We start from the raw sequence: 18,945 nt of genomic DNA, 5'->3' as shown, positions 1-18,945 counted from the left end.
TGGAATGAGACTAACAAGATATCCACGGAAACTAAACTCAAATAATTACAACTTTTATGAAGGAGTCATTGTGCAAAAATACTTATAAAGAGTAAAACATCTCCACGCAAAAAGACCTAGAAATTTGCCCAAGAGAGCTCTTTTGAGTTTCTCTCTAAGAACGGGGTCAATAAGTGATGAAAGGGAGTGAAATGTGTCTTGCAAGACTTCAGACTTCTGGAGGGAGAAGTTATGGGCTTGAATGACCCTTTGATTAGAGGTGGCTATGTGACATAAAGTGGAGAATAGTGAGGGGGAAGGACTGCCTGCAGCAGCTATGAGGTACGGACGTTGATGAGGTGGATTCTCCTTCACATCAAGGCACTATTGGGTGTAGCCAAGGGCAGTGGATGGCCTATCATGTGGGGGAGGAAATTTCTTCAAGAAAATTTGCCAAGGTGGCCAAGTTCATAAGCTTTGGTGGGCCTCAACCAAGTGGGCTTCAATTTGGGGTTTGAATGGGGTTTGGTTTAGGGTTTGGGATGCTATCAAGCCCAAATCCAATTTTTCTTGGCCCAATCAAATTTTCAAGGTTTAAAAGGTTGGATAATGATGTCATAACAGGGATTTGATTAATTAATAGCATGTGGAAGTGATTTAATCAAGTGATTAAACACAATGCTAGAAATTAGATTAAAAAGGGTTCGGAGGCCAACTTTAGGGTTTGGGAAACCATTTAGGGTTTCGATTTCAACCAAACTTTTGGGGTTTCAATTGGATTCTAGCCATTTAGGATTTCGCTAGGATTGAAACCCTCTTTGGTCTGACACAATTTGGTTGATCAGATAAAACAAAGTTTTGCTTAGGTGGCATGATCTCACACCTTGATTTCCTTCACACCTTGAAACCCTCTTTGGTCTGGCACAATGGTTCCTCATGGTGCCAAGTGTCTAAATACTATTCACTTTGTGTGGTTAAGATCTTGCCAAGTGTTCAAATAAATATTCTCTAACCTAATTTGGACATTCCACACTGTAATTTTGAAAACACTGCATTTGGTATGCTTATAGAGGTTACTATTCACTAAAAAAAAAGCATAATAAACTTAGTATTGAAACAAATCCTAAATATTCATATTAACCTACAATGAAAATTATTTACCGAAATTCAACCTTGAAGTACCCCTTAAAATAATTTTGTAGTTTCGAACAAGCGTTACGTCCGAAATTATGAAAATGAGTTCTTGTGCCATAAAATCCTAAATAATCAACTAAGTCTAATGGCGTAGACCATAATGCATTCTAACACTTCTAAATATCTCAAATAATTAAACTCATATTTCTAGCACCATAGTGAGTGATAATACTGACTATGTAGCAGACTAAAACCTGTGCGATTGGTCAATTCATAAAAACTTGTGGGGTTTTCACGAGGTTCCTAAAGTCAATAGAAATTCTACCAGTGAATTTCTAGCGGGCTGTTACATCCTCCCATCCTAAAAAACAGATTACAAACATAAAACACGGTCAAAAGAAGAAGTTGCTTACCAACCTACTGTCCATCTCTAGATGCCTCATCACACTCAAGGGCTAGGTAATGTTCTTCCTGAGGTAACGGCTTCCTCTCGTAGTCATCAACACTATTCTTATCTATAACCATCATATGGTTACACAAAGTAACTACCACTATAGCATAAGGGTATAACACTCCCAAAGGTTACTGCCTAAACTTAATGACTTCTAGGCTGACCTTCTAGGATACTGAATCCTTGCTTAAATGAAATAAGTATTCTCCTTACTATTCAAGGAATTATGCACAACGTATAATATATACCATTCTTAACTCTCTCTCTCTTAAATCATATCAATTTGTATTGGAATCCTTCCACACAGTAGGTCAAGTCGTACCAACATACACTCGAAATCTAAAACTTCAAGTATTCACGCAATTCAATTTGGAAGAATTTAATCCATGCACAACTGAATTCACTTTCTCTATTTCCTCAAGGAATTCTATCTGCCTAGGACTAACTTACTCCTTCATAATCACAACGAATCGTTCCTCCTCCTAGGTGGTACCTCGATAAACGATCAACTATTAACCTCAACTTAAGACTTTCTCTCTTATGACTGGCATAACTCTTCTATCCATCAAGAGCTGCCTCTTATTCTGACTCTAAACAAAAGGATCTATTCCTACTGTTCACGTAAATCCTCAATACCAAGATTTACTACCCATATAGAAGTCTCCAATATTATGGCAATCTACGTTTTCCACAAACACAACGCTTTGCCAAAAACACTTAACGGCAGCTGGATAAAACTACCATAATAAGCGAATCCTACTACGACCAAAGCCTCTCCCAAGCACTTTACTCTTCCGATTACAAATTCCTTTGGATCCTCAAAATCAAAACAACTCCAAATATGCGGAATACTAATTTATCAACCTTCAATATCCTTCCTCCAACTGCTAAAGGGTATTCTATATCTACACTGATATGAACAATAATACTCTTAATGAGAATTGTTACTCTTACCACCTGGGTAACAATTCGGCTTCCAAATTAAACTCTCGTGTAATACCACAATCACTAAAATTAGGGACTCAATTGCCCAAAATAACAATAATGCAACAATACAATCAATTGCAATCAAATCAACCGTATATGAGCTTAACAATACCTAGGTCTTAGAAACAAAATACTAGTGACGGTGCCAGCTTCTTCAGTTCCTGGGGTGTCATCATCTGCGTCTCCCTGAGTGACAACATACACTCTTATGGGCATGTGCTGCCTCGGCTTTTTTTTGTAGCCACTGTTGAGAGCAACCCCCTTTCTTTCATTGCTCAAAGCAACACTGGGGCAGTCTTTGATCGTATGACCCAGTTGGCCACACCTAAAACAAGTTCCTAACGCGATTATGCACTTGCCTCCATAGTGTTTACACAAGGTGGAATTGTGATTGGCATTGAGCTCCCAGTCTCAATGCCTTTTCCTTTATCTGAATCAGTAAACATCTTCTTCCTTTCTGAACTTTCTTCAGCAGCATATGATGAAGTCCTTTTTTGATATGAACTCGTGGGAAAGGAATCCCTTGAACCCACAGTCAATTTAAAAACTCCCCAAGAAAGCCAAAATCAAGTCAATGGATGGAGAAGCTAGACCGGATGAGAACTCGTTTCAAGAACCTAGATTATATTAAAATCTAGACCCGTTGAAGAACCCGTCTCAAGAACCCAGATTACAAAGGAGGAATGCCACAAAGGTTGTGATTTACCTTTGATAAGTTCAAAAGTTCAATTAAGAACAAGAGGAGTAAAACTCAACTCACAATGAATAAATTCATCAAATTTCATAAACTTCATAAACCTATTAGAATGAGGCTACATAGAGTATTTAAAGCAAAACCTAATTAAAACCCTAGATAAAATAAAACCCCATCTTCCAAAAATACCCCTGAGTGAATAGTGCCACGGCTACAGTACGGCGCTACAGTAACTCGGCTACAGTAACCCTAACCCTAGTTCAATAAAATATTAACTTTCCCAACATGCCCTTACATAGGCATAAACCCAATTATTCTAAGCAAATAAAATACGTCCTTGAAATTAATTAAATAAGTTGAAAGCCTTCAAGTGTCCAAAGCCTATAAGTCATGTTGTTGCCCTTTCCATAGCTTATGAAATGAATCAAAGCATAATCTTCATCGTTTAAGCCCTTGAACTTGTATTTGGCCCATCTGGAACTTGAAACATATCTTTAAGACTAGGCCCACCTTAGTTCCCATCATTTCCCCCTCTCCTCAAAAGGATTCGACCTCGAATCTCCACCTGGATCGAAAGGAAAAATGTTAGTAACATTATCATTGATTTCATATGCATTGTCATTAATTTGTTCAAGAATTTGAGAACATCCATCCAAGCTACTCCTGTTGTCAACAGATAAAGACATTAAATCTAAAGGAGTAAATAGATTAAGTCTATAAACAATTTCAAAAGGAGAATATAAAGTGGTAGTATGCATGGTCTTGTTATATGCAAACTCTATAAATCCATCCATAACCACAAAAATAGAATTTCTACTCCTTTCTTTCCTAGGCAGCCCCAAAACAAAGTCCATAGATATGTCTACACATGACTCACTAGGAATAGGTAAGGGCGTATGCAACCCATGTGGCAAAAGTATAAATTTGGCATTTCTGCATGTAATACCCCTGCCACAAATACAATTGACATCTCTCTTCATCTTAGACCAACATAAATGTTCATGCAAAATGTCTAATATTTTCTTGACATCAGAATGACTACTCCAAATATATGCAAACTCAAGGAAGGGCAAATGATAGTCCCACAAACATTCATGCAACACATCAATGAATGACAATTGATACTTCCACAAACGTTCATGCAACACGTCATTGAAAGGCAAATGATATTCCCACAAACGTTCATGCAACACAACAAAAGTCTTCCTTACACCATGGTTACCCAATAAACCACCATGTCCGTCACACACAAGTAACTTACGCATAAAACTAGTAGGTACACAAAATCTATTCTTTCTAAACAAGCACCAATCTAGTTTATAGAACTTACCAAACGATGCTTTCTCATATGTTCCATACACACTAGCAAAGTCATCATCATTAGCATGCAATTCCTTATCATATTCAAGTTTCAACAATTTTGCATCTAAAATGAAGATAAGTACATACCTTCTTGCTAAAGCATCAACCACAAAAGTTTCCATACATTGTGTGTATTTGAATACATGAGGAAAAGTCTTAATACAATCCTCCCGCTTAGCACGCATTATAGTCAACAACTTACCTTGTCCCTTTAAGTGTATCAATGACTCATGTTCTTCCAAGAAAGGTCGGTTAGGAATTGTTGCACCTGGCACAAAATCAATGTAGTGCTCTATCTCCCTAATGGGTGACAATCCTCTAAACACACCTCTAGGAATCACGACCTCATATCCCTGCAACAAAGAAACAACAACACTAGGCAAAGAGTCGTTAAATTCGTTAGCATAAAAGCTGGCCTTAGCATAAAAACTCACTTTTGTCTTTTTATTTCTCTCTACAATTTCTCTTTCTTTTTCCTCTTGTGGCTCCAATCTTTTTCCTTGACTCTCAACCACCTCTCTATTTTCTTTTTCTCTCTCTCTTTCTTTTGATGTTTCGGCCTCATTCTCTTTTTTCCTCTCACTCTCTTTGTTCTTTTCACTCTCTGTTTTTCTTTCAGTCTCCTCTTTTTTTGAACTCTCGGCCTCACAATTGTTTTTCAACTCATTCTCTCTTTTTCTTGAGGTTTCAGCCTTACCCAAATCTTTTCCCTTTGATGGTTCGGTCTTCCCTTTTGCTACAACTTGATCATTTTTGTCCCACTTTGGTTTCCAAGGAGTACAAGAAACCGAAGTATACCTTGATGTACTCTTTCCTTTTAGCCTTCTCTCCACCTTCATTGCCATGTGCACCATGTCCTCTACCTCCTCATAATGTTGCAACTCAACTATATTGGCTATCTCCCTATTCAACCCCCTCAAAAATCTTGTCATCGTGGCCTCCCGATCCTCCACTACATTAGCCCGAATCATAGCCACCTCCATCTCCTTATGGTAGTCCTCTACACTCCTAGACCCCTGTATAAGATTTTGTAATTTTTGGTAGAGATCTCTATAGTAGTGGCTAGGTATAAATCTCCGCCTCATGATAGTTTTCAACTCTCTCCATGTTTCTACAGGCCTCTCAAGATTCCTCCTCCTATTGGTCACTAATTGATCCCACCAAACAATCGCATAATCAGTGAACTCAATTACAACCAACTTCACCTTCTTCTCCTCAGAGTAATTATGACAATCAAACACCAACTCTATTCTTTTCTCCCACTCTAAATAAATTTCAGGGTCAGTTCTACCTTGGAATGATGGTATTTTCATTTTGATGCTCCCAAGGTTCTTATCTACTCCATCTCGACCCCCAGAGTTTGCCCTAAGGCCTCTTCCATGCCTAACTCCTCTATGTCCACCCAATCCAACTTCAGATGTTAAGCCTTCTTCATCCTCACCAAACTCTACATTCTTATACCCATTCTCAATTCTAGGCTCACGTCACCTCCTATCTCTTTCACCTTGCAAATTTCTAATCACTGCTTCTTGATTATCCATACTATCCCTCACTTCACCCAACACCAAGTTCAACTGCTCAAACTGTTGTTGCATGGCTTGCAACACAATGGATGAGTTATATTCTCTCCCCCTTAGTGATGAGCTACTCCGATGAGACATTACAATGTGCTGCACAAAAAGAAAGTTAGTGGAAAACCTCACACACTCCCTTACGTGTTTGCACTCAAATAATGGCACTCCACTCGTGTTTCACTCTTAATTGGCCTTTTCCCAATAATAGTCTCACACTCTCTTGCCTTTTACCTCAAGAGCTTTCCCACTCAAGTTCTTTCAGAACTAAATGAACTCAATCAAGACAAGGCAACCTTGTTTTATCCCAACTAGTAATTAGATCCAGGAAACAAGAACAAGAGAAACATGAAGGAATAAAAATGACACGAGAATCAATGAAGTTATACGAATGAAAGAGTAACAATAAGACAAGATACCAACTTGAGTGATGTATGCAGCAGCCTCTTTGATCATAAGGTTTAATCAACAAATTTCTTTCTTTCTCTTTGTTGTAACTATGTAGCAATTTTGAATATGCTACCTTCTTTTTTCTTCATCTTCTTCTTCTTTTTTTTTTTTTTTTCAAATTTTCTTTTCTTTTCTTTTCCTTTCCTTTCTTTTCTTTTCTTTTCTTTTCCTTTCTTTTCTTTTCTCTAATTCAATCACAAATAGCAATATTCAATTGTAAAAATCAAGCAATTGAATTCAAGCACGACAATGAAGTAGAAGAGAATCAATGGAACGTCACTCCAAGCAAACAGATAAACTTAGAGATGCAGAAAACCCTAGAATTTTGAAACCCTAGGTGATGCAAATTTCAGCCAAACCCAAAATCCTAAGAATTTTGGAAGCCTACTTTTTGTTTCTATTTTTTTTTTTTTTGGCAACCCTAGAACAATAAAGCCCTAGAATTAAGTATGGAAGAAATTAAAGATAGAATCAGACCTGATTGGAAACCTTGCTCTGAATACCAAATGATATGAACCCGCGGGAAAGGAATCCCTTGAACCCACAGTCAATTTGAAAACTCTCCAAGAAAGCCAAAATCAAGTCAATGGATGGAGAAGCTAGACCCGATGAGAACTCGTTTCAAGAACCTAGATTATATTAAAATCTAGACCCGTTGAAGAACCCGTCTCAAGAATCCAGATTACAAAGGAGGAACGCCACAAAGGTTGTGATTTACCTTTGATAAGTTCAAAACTTCAATTAAGAACAAGAGGAGTAAAACTCAACTCACAATAAATAAATTCATCAAATTTCATAAACTTCATAAACCTATTAGAATGAGGCTACATAGAGTATTTAAAGCAAAACCTAATTAAAACCCTAGATAAAATAAAACCCCATCTTCCGAAAATACCCCTGAGTGAACAGTGCCACGGCTACAGTACGTCGCTACAGTAACTCGGCTACAATAACCCTAACCCTAGTTCAATAAAATATTAACTTTCCCAACATGCCCTTACATAGGCATAAACCCAATTATTCTAAGCAAATAAAATAGGTCCTTGAAATTAATTAAATAAGTTGAAAGCCTTCAAGTGTCCAAAGCCTATAAGTCATGTTGTTGCCCTTTCCATAGCTTATGAAATGAATCAAAGCATAATCTTCATAATTTAAGCCCTTGAACTTGTATTTGGCCTATCTGGAACTTGCAACATATTTTTAAGACTAGGCCCACCTTAGTTGCCATCATTTTTCTTTTCGAAATGATCAGGGAAGTCGAACCCTTCTACTCTGCCTCTGCTATGGCAGCGACGTTTACCAACTCCTAGTAATGCTCTATCCTAAGGCAAGCTACTTGACTACGGATCATAGGCTGAAGTCCTACTTGAAACTTCTATGTTAGCATCCTTTGAGTAGAAATCAAGTGTGGTGCAAACCTCCCTAACTCCAAAAACTTAGCGGCGTACTGCTCTACGGTCAAGCTGCATTGAGTTAAAGTCGTGAACTCCTGCGCCTTCAACTGTTTGACAGAATCTGGGAAGAATCTGTTGTTGAACTCTTCCTTAAATCTCTCCCATGACAGTGTCGCCAAACTTCCTAGTTCCCTAACTAGAAGATGTCTTCGCATATCCCACCATATTTCAGCTTCTCCTTGGAATAGGTATCCAGAATATAGAACCTTCTAGTCCTCAGTACATCCACAGATCTCGTAGGTCCTTTCGAGTTTCATAATCCATTTCTAGGCTCTCAGTGGCCCTTCAATACTAGAAAAATTCGGGTAACGGTGAATCAAGAACTTCTCATACGGACAACCTTGACTTCGGGTCGGGGTACATGCACTTGTTGTTGTTGCTGTTGTCTAAGCATGTCAGTCAATAGACGTACAACTTCACCTAATCCTCCATCCATCGGGAAATTCTGATTTTCCTGATTTGTGGCTCCCTCAGGGTTTCGAGTTATCCTACCGTGAGTCATGTGTAACTTCCTGAAACACACGAGTACACGTATTACAACCACGTACTATCTATCATACTTCAAAAAATTCAAGCCTAATGAAGACTAAAATTTCAAGCCTAATATTTTGTGCATTTCCTAAGGACATGTGGATTTAAACCCAGAGACGTATTGCTCTGATACCACCCTGTGATGCCCCCAGATTTCACTTGGGATCGGACGAACATTCGAAGTGTTGGGACATACAAGACAAGGTTATCTACCCCCGTTCATGACATATAAGATGCAATGTTCCTAACATGTATACTATCATTATGCAATATTCGCAGTGGATAATTTTTTTTTTCTTGAGCAATACTATGCACCAAACTTATAATATCCCAAATAGTTAAAACATAATCAATGCATACTTAACAAAATAAACATCCACGATTACAGCACGGATCTAAGAATGTTGTAATCTCAAAACAACGGAGACTTGGCTCCATAATTACATTGCCAAAATACACATTGGGCTAGTTCATTGAGTAACTTGCCTAACTCGATTAACGATGCTAAAATACTATCCAAATACCTAACTATGAAGGCTGTAAGCTCCGTGTTGTGTCTACGACATCTAGTTAACCTCCTCTAGTCTGCCAGTGTGTGCTCCCTACTCTGATCCTGACACATCACCTACCATTCGGGGGGAATGGTAGTTTGGACTACCACGGTTGAAAATTGAAACTAACAGGAAACTTCCACACAGGTTAATGATGCATGCATGACAGTAAAAGCATGAATATATAATCAAAGTCGTAAGTAAGCATAGCATAACTTGACATATAGCATGTGACATAACTTGAACTGAAATTGAAACTGAACTTGACGTGACATGACTTGTACGTGAACTTAAAACGTAACATGGACTAGCAAGGAATCCCTTGAACCCACAGTCAATTTGAAAACTTCCCAAGAAAGCCAAAATCAAGCCAATGGATGGAGAACCTAGACCCGATGAGAATTCGTTTCAAGAACCTAGATTATATTAAAATCTAGACCCGTTAAAGAACCCGTCTCAAAAACCTAGATTACAAACAAGGAACGCTACAAAGGTTGTGATTTACCTTTGATAAGTTCAAAAGTTCAATTAAGAATAAGAGGAGATAAACTCAACTCATAATGAACAAATTCATCAAATTTCATAAACTTCATAAACTGATTAGAATGAGGCTACATAGACAGTATTTAAAGCAAAACTGATATGAACCCGCGGGAATGAATTCCCTTAAACCCACAGTCAATTTGAAAACACCCCAAGAAAGCCAAAATCAAGTCAAGGATGGAGAATCTAGACCCGAAGAGAACTCGTTTCAAGAACCTAGATTATATTAAAATCTAGACCCGTTGAAGAACCCGTCTCAAGAACCCAGATTACAAAGGAGGAACGCCACAAAGGTTGTGATTTACCTTTGATAAGTTCAAAAGTTCAATTAAGAACAAGAGGAGTAAAACTCAACTCACAATGAATAAATTCATCAAATTTCATAAATTTCATAAAACTGATTAGAATGAGGCTACATATAGTATTTAAAGCAAAACCTAACGACACCCTAGCCAAAATAAACCCCCATCTTCCAAAAGTGCCCCTGGATGAACAGTGCCTCGGCTACAGTGCCGCGCTACAGTAACTCGGCTACAGTAACCCTAACCCTAGTTCAATAAAATAATAACTTTCCCAACGTGCCCTTGCATAGGCCCCCTTAAGTGCTTCCCATAATAAACTCAATTATTCTAAACTAATAAAATAAGTTCTTTAAATGAATTAAATAGGTTGAAACCCTTCAAGAGCCCAAAGCCTTTAAGTCTTGTTGTTGCCATCTTCCATAGCTGATGAAATGAATCAAAATTAGATCTTCATCCTTCAAGCCCCATCTTGAATGTTGGGCTCTTGCTAAACTCGTCCCAAGTGGATTGCATCAATCCATGCATTGCCTCCTTGATCTTCTTGGCCCATCTGGAAGTTGCAAATGATCTTTAAGACTAGGCCCATCTTGGTTCCTATCAGTTATCAACAACTCAGTAAGCAGAGAACATATACTAGTGTATAAACATGAGCATTTACAGAAACCAGAATGCAGAACAAAATATTTTCATTTTCAGAGTGCGGAAGCAGAACATGTTATCGAAATATCAGAGCGAAGATTTAGAAATAATTTCATTCAAAATATTCTTTGGCATTGCATAAAAGATCATCATCATCATCAGAACATCATATCATAACAGAGTCCATATATAACCCCCGTGGTAGGGTTGTGCATCTGCGGATAGCCAAGCAGAACATAAAACACTCTATCACCAAGGTGTGCACTCAAAACAGAGACCACTACTATAACCCGTGGCAGGGCCGTATCCACTATTATTATCCGTGGTTGGGCCGTATCCACTATTATAACCCGTGGTTGGGCCATATGCCACTATTATCACCCGTGACAGGGCCATAACTGAACAGAACGGAAACAGAATCAAATTCAGAATCAGAGAGTCATGCCAAAGGTTTTCAAAAATCACGTCTTATCCAAACAGAGTACTGAACAAAAATCTTCGGAACAGAACAAAATCATATCACAACATAATTTATGCACAAATTTCAGATTCGCTCTCATTTTCAAAGTTCAAAAACAGAATGTCAAAAATAAGCTCATGTCTACACCAGTCATGACAGAAAATACTTTCTTCTTAAACAGAATCTCATGAGTAATGCAGAACAAATAACTGAGGTAGTTCAAATTTCTTTTCTTCACAAAACATGCATATTTTCCAAAAAGGACTTCAGTTCATTTTATTTAATGCAAAGTCTAGCATAGGAACCCCCGCTTACCTGGACTTCTTAGTTTTTCAGAATTTTCCTCAAAAATGCCGAACAATTATTAATCGTCACCTATAAAATAATCACGTAACTTCCATAAATTTCCGATCAAACATGTACCTCAATATTTAAACCTGAAATGCTAAAATAACATATTTTCTTAAACTTCTAAAATTATCCTAACCCTTAAAATATTATCACTTTCTAATTTCGTCAATAGCCACTTAAACGAATTCATACCGAAGAGAGTAATCGAATAAATAATATGCTAAAATGAATAACGATGTTTTTTTAAAATACTAAAGTACCCATAACATATTATAGATTAATAGAATACTCTAGTTGCTTGAAATCTCATAAAATAAGGCCCACTAAAGAAATGAGTTCCATTGAAAACTAAATAGTTCAAATTAATAATATAATCATATCTTTTAATGTATAATGAAAACCAAGCCCATTCATTAAAACACAACCAATTAAAAACAGACCATTAAAGCAAAATCCATTAAACTGAACCCACGTAACATTATAACTGAAAACAGAGCAACATGTAAAAACACTTAAAAAACAAGATTGAGGTATTTTACGGAAAAGTCAAAGACCAAAGGTGTGATGGCAGTTTTGAAGTTACTGATATGAACTCCACCAACAATTGTGATGAAACCCGATAACAATGATGGCTTGCAACCCCAAGATCGTATTGACAAGATTTGTTAAGCCTTGACCAGTCACCCAACTAGATGAAAACCAAGACTACGAAGGATTGAAAACGCCACACCCAGAAATCAAAATCAAGGTGATAAGTTTGGAGATTGAACGCCACAAGATTAACTTGATAAGTTCAAAGAGTTCTTTGAAGAACCAAGAGGAACACAAGACCTCACAAAGACAATTAAGCTTCTGAAATTTCAAATCTGATATTAAAACTCGAAATAACCCCTCTATATACTTGGAACAACCCTCCAATTGCCTCTTGAAATAACAAGTCCCACGATTTTTAGGCCTCTTGGAGTTCTAGAGGCAGCCAGAAATGACTAAATGACTAAATTCAATGTATTTCACGTACCCAGGCAAGACATTCACCTATTTAATATTCTTGAAACTTAACAAATTCACGTCCTTTAATGGTCAGACCATTCATCATATTTCTATTTGCTAATATTAGCCTCTTTAATTGCCTTGATGACATGGACTAAGTCTTGAATATTATTTGAGCCCATCTTGGTCTTTTTAGAATCAGCCCAATTCTCTTGGATTAGCCCATTTAGTGCTTCCTTGAAACGTTTGTCTCTAAGTCTTGTAATTGGGCCACTAGGAAGTGACAAAGGTCTTGTGCAAATTCAGCTCCATTCCCACTTGTATGATCAGCATGTCCAGCTCCTTTGTTTGCATCATTCTCCCCCTCTTGAGAAGGATTTGTCCTCAAATCATCACCTACATCAAAAGGAGACAAATCAGCAACATTAAAGCTTGCACTGACACCATACTCACCTGGTAAGTCAAGCTTGTAGGCATTATCATTGATGCGTTCTACTACTTGAAATGGCCCGTCACCCCGAGCTAGGAGTTTTGAACGCCGCTTCTCTGGAAAACGGTCCTTCCTTAAGTGCAACCAAACCCAATCTCCTAGTTGAAACACTACCCTTCTTGCGTCCCTTATTGGCTTGATGGACATATTGTTTAGTCCTCCTTTCAATGTTCAGCCGTGCCTTTTCATGAATCATCTTTACAAATTCTGCCTTCTTTTTGTGATCTAAGTTCACACGTTCACTCAAAGGTAAAGAAGTTAAATTCAAAGGTGACAATGGGTTAAAGCCATAAACAATTTCAAATGGTGAAAACTTAGTTGCATAATGTATACTTCTATTGTAAGCAAATTCAACATGTGGCAAACAATCTTCCCATGCTTTCAAGTTCTTTTTAATGATAGCACGCAACAAAGACGACAAAGTTCTATTTACTACTTCAGTTTGGCCATCCGTTTGTAGATGACAAGTAGTAGAAAACAACAACTTAGTTCCCAGCTTTCCCCACAAAGTCTTCCAAAAGTAACTCAAAAACTTTGCATCCCTATCAGAAACAATGGTCTTAGGCATACCATGTAACCTAACAATTTCTTTGAAGAACAAATCAGCTATATGTGATGCATCAACAGTTTTATGACATGCAATGAAGTGTGCCATCTTGGAAAATCTATCTACCACCACAAAAACTGAATCTCTCCCCCTCTTAGTCCTAGGTAAACCTAAAACAAAATCCATAGAAATATCAGTCCAAGGTTCACTAGGTATTGGCAAAGGGGTGTACAAACCATGGGGTTTCAACTTAGACTTAGCCTGTTTACACGTGATACACTTCTCACAAATTCTTTCCACATCACGTTTCATATGAGGCCAAAAAAAATGTTCATGCAAAATTCCTAAAGTCTTAGCTACACCAAAATGACCCATCAAACCACCACCACGAGCTTCTCTCACAAGCAATTCGCGCAAAGAACATATTGGCAAACACAATTTATTTTCCCGAAACAAAAATCCATCATACCTATAAAACTTACCAAACACCATTTTTTCACATGCATTGAACACATCACCAAAATCAGAATCTTGAGCATACAATTCCTTAATGTATTCAAAGCCAAGCATTTTTGTATCTAAAATGGAAAGTAAGGCATAGCTTCGGGACAATGCATCAGCCACCACATTTTCCTTACCCTGCTTATATCTTATCACATACGGAAATGTTTCAATGAATTCCACCCACTTGGCATGGCATTTGTTCAACCTTTGTTGTCCTTTCAAATGCTTCAAAGACTCATGATCTGTGTGAATCACAAACTCCTTTGGCCGTAGATAGTGTTGCCAATTTTCCAAAGCCCTCACCAAGGCATACATCTCCTTATCATAAGTAGGGTAATTTAGGGCTACCCCACTCAACTTTTCACTGAAATAAGCAATTGGACGGCCTTCTTGCATCAAAACAACTCCAATACCTATGCCTGAAGCATCACACTCAATTTCAAAAGTTTTAGCAAAGTTAGGTAAAACAAGCAAAGGCGCATTAGTTAACTTTTCTTTGATCAGACTAAATGCCTTTTCTTGTTCTTTTCTCCACTTAAACGGCACATTTTTCTTGATGACTTCAGTAAGAGGGGGGCGGCTAAGATACTAAAATCACGCACAAACCGTCTATAGAAGCTAGCTAAGCCATGGAAACTCCTCACTTGGTTGACTGTTGTAGGCGTTGACCACTCTTGGATTGCCTTCACCTTTTCCTCATCCACCTCAATTCCTCTCTTACTAACAACAAAACCAAGAAACACAAGTTTATCCATGCAAAAGGTGCACTTTTTGAGGTTAGCAAACAACCTTTCTTTCCTTAGAATTTCCAAAACAGATTTCAAATACATTACATGTTCTTCCAAATTTTTGCTATAGATTAGGATATCATCAAAATACACAACTACAAATCTGCTAATAAATGCTCGCAAAACATGGTTCATCAAACGCATAAATGTGCTCGGAGCATTAGTTAAACCGAAAGGTATCACTAACCACTCATACAAACCATATTTAGTCTTAAAAGCAGTTTTCCATTCATCACCTTCTTTCATCCTAATCTGATGATATCCACCCTTAAGATCAATTTTTGTAAAGACACAAGAACCATGCAATTCATCCAGCATATCATCTAGTCTAGGAATGGGATGACGATACTTTACCGTTATGTTGTTGATGGCTCGGCAGTCAACACACATCCTCCATGTTCCATCCTTCTTAGGAACTAACAGCACCGGAACCGCACAAGGACTCATACTTTCACGCACAAACCCCTTCTCCAATAATTCACTTACTTGCCTCTGAAGTTCCTTGGTCTCCTCGTGATTACTCCTATAAGCAGGTCGGTTTGGAATTGATGCACCAGGTATGAAATCAATTTGATGTTCAATCCCTCGGATTGGAGGTAAACCATAAGGTACCTCTTCAGGAAGGACATCTTCAAACTCCTGCAAAAGAGACAATATTGCTCGGCAAAGCACCGACAAGATCATTAGTACATAAAAGAGCCTCCTTGTACATGAGTACAATAAGGGGCTGGTGTGAAAATAATGCTCTCTTGATCTCACTTTTTTTTGCAATGTAATTGAATTTTTCCTCTCTTGCTCTCACTATAGCCGAAATCCTCTCTCTTTCTTTTTCACTCTGATCAATGTTTTTCTCTCCTTTTTTTTTTAAGTCTTTTTTTTCAGTTTCGGCCTTCCTTTCCTTTTCCTTTTTTTTTTCATTCGAACTTTGTAACTTTAATTGGTCCTCCCTGACCTGTTTTGGAGTTAATGGCACAAGAGTAATAGGTTGCCTATTAAGAGTGAAGGAATACTTATTTGTGAATCCATCATGCGTAACCCTCAGATCATACTGCCATGGTCTTCCCAACAGTAAATGGCATGCGTGCATAGGAACCACCTCACAAAGCACCTCATCCTCATATTTGCCAATGGATAATGCCACCAACACTTGTCATGTCACCTTGATTTCCCCACATTCATTCAACCATTGAAGCCGGTAAGGTTGAGGATGTTTCAAGGTAGTTAAAGCCAATTTCTCCACCAAATAAGTGCTGGCTACATTTGTGCAACTCCCACCATCGATAATGACACTGCAAACTTTGTTATTTACAAAGCACCGAGTATGAAACAGGTTCTCCCTTTGGTTACTTTCTTCCTCCTTAACCTGCACATTGAGAACTCGCCTTGCAACCAATAAATCTCCAACCACAGCATTTTGCTCATCCTCAGCATCCTCCAAAGATGGCATATCATCATTATCTACTTCTTCCTCATTTTCTGACTCAAGCTCTCCTTGGGCATTTATCACCATCACCCTCTTGTTTACACACTGGCTGGCTATATGTCCGCGCCCCTGACATTTAAAACACTTAATATCACGTGTTTTAGAACTTGAAGTCTCGATTGTACCTGAAGTAGTGGCGGTCTTTAAGTTGGCATTCTTAGAGGATTCAAATTTTGGCTTATTTTGTTGCTGCTCGTCCCTTTTTGGAGTTGTCTTCCACGAGCTGGTTGTAGCCATAGGCGGTCCCCTCCTAGCCAATTCCCTTTCGTTTGAATTGTTCCTCCACCTTTATGGCTTGATGCACCATATCCGTCAACTCAACATAGTGCTGCATCTCGACTATATCCGCAATCTCACGATTTAAACCGTGCAAAAACCTAGCCATGGTGCCTTCCCGGTCCTCTTCTACATTAGCCCGGATCATAGCTACCTCCATCTCCTTGTAATACTCATCCACACTTTTAGATCCTTGAATTAACCTCTGTAATTTTTGATACAATCCCCTATAATAGTGGCTGGGTACAAAACGCTTCCTCATAAGCATTTTCATTTCCTCCCAAGTGTCCACAGGTGGCTCTCTATTTCTCCTCCTATTAATCAGTAATTGATCCCACCACACAATGGCATAATCGGTAAATTCAATTGCAGCCAACTTAACATTCTTTATCTCTGAGTAGTTGTGACAATCAAAAACCATCTCCATTTTAGTTTCCCAATCCAATAAACTTCAGGATCATTTTTACCTTGAAAAGATGGGATTTTAATCTTTATATTTCCTACATCGTTATCCCTCCTAGGCCTACCCATCCTAGCTTCTCTATACCCACGCTCAATCCTGCCTCGGTTCAAATATTGCTCATCAAACTCCTCCGACTCCGCCTCTCCATCAACATTCCACCACGGACCACGCCCACCATGCTGCCTATTGTGGATGTCATGTTGCTGGCCCCTAGGAGTTTTTGCTTCTACCCTGTCCAACCTTTCGTGAATAGGTTCTAATTCAGCCCTCAACATACGCCTCATCTCCCCTAACATCGCTTGCATTTGGAGGTTTGGAACTGGAGGTTGTCGAAATTCTTCGGTTGTGTCTTCTTCTTGATTATTAAACATGTTTTAAAATCTGCAAACAAAGTTAGAATCCTCACAAGCACTCCCTCACGTGTTTGACTCAAGAATTGATACACTTGCACTCGTGTTTTCACTCTAAACGGCTTTTACCCTCATATGGTCTCGCACACGCTTGCCTTTTCCCGCTCTTCTGTGTCTTCTTTAGTTCTTAATCGAACTTCAAGAAACTCATTCAAAATAATCCAGCAGCAATTCAGAAAATAAACAACCAAAACTCATCAAAAGTTCAAGTACTTGAATAAGGTGAGATACAAGATTGAAAGGAATAAGTTTTCTTACTGGAATCGTGTACCTTTTTTTTTTTTAACGTCTTTTTTGTTAGCATGAACCCATGGGAATGAATTCCCTTGAACCACAATCAATTTGAAAACTCCCCAAGAAAGCCAAAAATCAAGTCAAGGAGGAAGAATCTAGACCCGATGAGAACCCGTTTCAAGAACCTAGATTATATTAAAATCTAGACCCGTTGAAGAACCCGACTCAAGAACCCAAATTACAAAGGATGAACGCCACGAAGGTTGTGATTTACCTTTGATAAGTTCAAGAGTTCAATCAAGAACAAGTGGAGAAAACTCAACTCACAAATAAAATTCAATATTGTCTAATCTCTCAAATGAGGCTACAAAGGGTTTTTAAAGCCAAACCTAATCAAAACCCTAGCCAAAATAAAGCCCCTTTTACCCAAAATTACCCTTGATGAACAGTACCGGCTACAGTATGCGCGGCTACAGTAACCCCTACAATAAATTGTTGAAACCCTATTTCCTAAAATGTAACTTTCCAAAGAAGCCCTTGGCCAAAATACAAGGCCTTCCCAAACACATAGTTCAAAAGAAATAAAACATGTGAGCCAAGCATCTTCAAGCCCACTTATTCTAAACTAATAAAATAAATCATTTAACCAAATTGGAAGCCTCCAATAACAATAGGCCGTATCTCTAAGTCATGTCTTCCACAGCTTGAATAAAGTGGATCAAAGCTGGTTCTTCTTCTTTCAGAGCCATCTTCAGTGTTGGGCTCTTGCTGGCTTCATCCCAAGTGGATTGCACCAATCCTTACATTGCTTCCTTGATCTGAGGGGTTGTTGGTGGAGCTCGGGGTGGCGCCACGGTGGCCTATGGTGGCGGATCGAGCTTGGGAAGGATGGTGATTCCGTGAGAGAGTGAGAGGGCTTGAGAGAGGTGGAGGGTTTGTCTGACTTGAAGGAGCTCGGGGACGAGCCATGGTGGCCAGGGGAGGCGCTTGGTGGAGTTGGAACTGGTACACGGAGGCGCTAGGGTCGTCGGTGGCCTTGAAGCTGTGCGAAAACCATAAATGGGTTTCGTGCGCACGTGCGACTAAGGGGGAGGGGGGGCTTCCCGTGGCTTGGGTTCTATGGGAGGGGTTCACCAGTGAGAGGGGAGGTTGTTGGTGGTGGTGTGGTGGCCTGGGTGGCCGCGTACGGCGGTTGAGAGGCTGCACACGGTGAAACTGTGCGTGAGAGGTTGTGTGAGTGCAACGGGGAAGGTAACCGCAAGATGGGGGTTGGCTTCGGGGGTGGAGGTTCAATGGCGTAA

General features: G+C 38.9%; 1 pseudogene; it reads right to left on the bottom strand.

The window, feature by feature from the left end:
- Positions 1 to 1,530: 1,530 nt before the first annotated feature.
- LOC118344214 lies at positions 1,531 to 17,371 on the bottom strand (annotated as a pseudogene).
- Between the last annotated feature and the right edge of the window lie 1,574 nt (positions 17,372 to 18,945).

Source organism: Juglans regia, chromosome 13, assembly GCF_001411555.2.
Source record: "Juglans regia cultivar Chandler chromosome 13, Walnut 2.0, whole genome shotgun sequence".
In the NCBI taxonomy this organism is placed as follows: Eukaryota; Viridiplantae; Streptophyta; class Magnoliopsida; order Fagales; family Juglandaceae; genus Juglans; species Juglans regia.
This window is presented reverse-complemented; position numbering and strand designations above follow the sequence as displayed.